The following is a 3,557-nucleotide window of genomic DNA, read 5'->3' on the forward strand; positions in this document are numbered from 1 at the left end:
GCTCACACCTACGGCCAAAATCTCGCAGGTGCGGGCACACTAGAACTGGTGCACCAGCAGCTCTTTAAAGTTCAAACTTAATCCGCGCATCGTTCGCGTAGCACCCGAGGCCCCCGAGGCCTCGTCCAAATATATCAACAAGTTCGTAAATATAAAACGGACTCGCTCTCACCCTCGGAACACGTGAAATAATATCAAAACTAAGAATCACAACCCAAAACCAAATAGAATCAACTCATGAACTTCAAGTTCTTCCAACTTACTCCGAACACACTGAATCATACTTAAACTACTCGGAATGACACCAAATTTTATGTGCAAGTCTTAAATCACCATACGGAGCTATTCCTAGGCTCGAAATTCCAAACGAACCTCGATAACACTAAAACCTACTTCAAACCAAATTTAAAGCACTTTAAAATTTTCAATGAGCCAACTTCCAACTTTAGGCGCTGAAACGCTCCCGGGTCATCCAAAATCCGATCTGAATATACGTCCAAGCCCAAGATTATCATACGAACCTATTGGAACTGTCAAATTCCGGTTCCGAGGTCGTTTACTAGAAATGTTGACCCAAGTCAAACTTAACCATTTTAAGCCAATATTAAGGAACTAAGTGTTCCAATTCAACTCGAACCCTTCCAAATCCTGAACTAACCATCCCCTCAATTCATAAAATAGTAAAAGCACATACAGGGAGTCTGTTTGGCTACTTAATATAAATACTAAAAGTTGTAATCGTTTGATTAGCAACATTTCAGCAAAAGTAATAAAAGATAATAGTCAATCAGTCACTTCTCTCAACTCAGGTTTGATGAAGACGTTTGGCTTTTGTAGTTAAGTAATGAAGTAACAATTAAAATAGGAGATGAAAACTAGAGGAGAAAAATTCAAAAAAGGAGAAATAAGACATATATAATTCTTAGCTTTTGAGTGGTGCCAAGTTATCCTCCCCAAATTTTTATAACTTAAACTCTAATCTATTTGGGTTTGAAGATTACAAAAAATTTAAGTACATTTCAATATTCGAGCATTAAAAAATTTATTTTATAAATCCAATAAAAATGTTTGTAACCGTGCGAAGCGCGGATCAATTCACTATTTAGAAATAAAGTCCAATATGGAAGGGAACTTTTTACCTGTGAAGTACACCAAACGGAAGATCAACGGAGTTTTGAGAGAAATGCAAATTTTGATAAAAACAAGAGAAAACGGGATTAGACAAATTGTTGTATATTATAGAGTGAAATAGAAAATTAAAAAGACTATGCAAAAATATAATTGATGTGGAAGAAGAAAAAAAAACTGAAAATGTTAAAACTCTTTTGAGTTATTAAGAAAATGTATAGCTGACAGCATGCATTTACTAGCATTAAATGTGAATAAATATTTAAAAACTGACTAAACCGATCGAACTGATTTTTAGGTTTCTTTTAATAAAATCGTAAGTTTTTATACAAATCTGTAACCGTACCGTTAATTAGGATAGGTTTTTTATTTTATGAAAATAAACCGAAAAAATACCGAACTGTACCGAATAAATTTACATGTGAAAAATATATTTATATATTAAGTTTAAAAATAATAAAACATTAAATATTTCCTTGGGCCTTGGAATTATGAGAACGGTTACAAGCCAATAAGTAATTAAACTCAAAATTATAATTCTCAAACCTATTATGCTATTCCTACCGAAACTAAATTATTTTCAGCATATTCACTAGCAGGACACAAAGCATTCTAGAGATTATGAGTAACAAACTACAATGTATTGAATATGTTTCCTTTCGTATAATTTAGATTTATCTTTTTGAATATTTAATCTTCTATAGGTTTTATTCTTGAGTTCCAACTTGGTTAGTATCTTTCCACTCGTTTGATTTATATTTTTTGTGTCTTTGCTTAGTTTCTTTTATGTTGTTGTAGAATAGTTGATGAATCTATACTCTAGTCATCTTTCATGTTTTCTTAATTCATCATCCTTTAAACCGTAAAAATATCTAGAGAGTTTTGCTAAGTCTTATAAAAGTACATTTGTTATTGCATTCTACTAGTGACTTTTATAATACATTGAAAAAAAATACCGAAAAATAATCGAACCGTATCGATACCGGAGAGAAACCGACATGATTGTGACAGTTTCAAAAAGTCTAATTTTGGTTATACATAATAAAATAACCAAAAAATTGGTATGATATAAATTTTATAAAATAATCGGTCGAACCAAACCATTGACAACCCTATTTACTACTAAGTAGATTGAACAATTTCATTAAATGAGCTAATGATGGTTTTCTTCGGCAAATAAGCTAATTCATTAACAAAAGGTGTAACGGTTTTTCAGTTTTAATAATTGTAATATTCATTGCATTATGCAATTTTGAATGTTAGAATAATAAATTAAATACTCTTACATGCACCATCTTAATGGGTCCCACTTTGTACTAATCTAATTTAATTATTTATTTATCTTCGTTGGAATATATATTTATCTCTTTGTATACAAATATTTTGTTGAAATAGTTTGCATTTATGGACAAAATAGTCACTCAGCTTTTAATGGGTAACTCTGTAAATTAACTTTGACATAAAATGTTCACACTTATTATATCGTATAGTATAGTATAATAATAATATAATAATATAATATGATTATTAGATTTAGACAGATAGATGGATAAATAAATCTATCCCTAAAAAGTTGACTTTTAAATGAGTTATTATATTATATTCTTACCAACATATTCGTATAGATTAGGTGCAGTTATTCCGACGTTTAAAAACGATTATTTTTAGTAGTATCATTAAGTTTATTTAATCATTTTAATTTTTGATGAAATAAAAAGAATCGATGAAGCAAAGTGAAGTCAAAATTGGTAATGGCGGGACTTTGGAAGTAGTGCTATGCTTGTTGCTCATATGCTAACTCGGAGTACTTAAATTACTCCCACTATCCACATGTTTCATAGTTTCTTTCTATATTGTAATCGAAAGACTTCAGAATCATAGTACTATTTCTCAATACATGTACTCAGCACGATGGTCGGCATTGATTTTCAAAATCGCGAGATAAGGCTAAAAGCCTCTGTCAACCGTATGAATGCCCACTTCATTTCATGAGACAACTCAAATGACCAATTTGAAAAGGAACCCTTCTACTGATAACTAACTACTCCAAAGTCCAATGTCTTTTTATTAATAAAACAGTGTTATATACTTGTCATAAGAAAATTCAATTAATGATGGTGTAAGCACTTAAAATTTAAGGGATGTTTTTCTTCCTATACAATATCTGAAACTTATTTATCAAAATTGTCCTAGTTTGTATATTATCCACTCTAAACAAGGAATGCTTACAAATTATATACATTCTATTATTAGTGTTTTAAATTAGAAGATTTAGTTACACCCTTTTCCTTTTGTCTCTCCTCTCCTCTTTCCCTATTCTCTCTCTCTCTCTCTCTCTCTCTCTCTCTCTCTCTCTCTCTCTATATATATATATATATATATATATATATATATATATATATATATATATATATATATAAGATAATTTA

The sequence above is a fragment of the Nicotiana tomentosiformis genome, chromosome 7 (assembly GCF_000390325.3).
Source record: "Nicotiana tomentosiformis chromosome 7, ASM39032v3, whole genome shotgun sequence".
NCBI classification, from domain to species: Eukaryota; Viridiplantae; Streptophyta; class Magnoliopsida; order Solanales; family Solanaceae; genus Nicotiana; species Nicotiana tomentosiformis.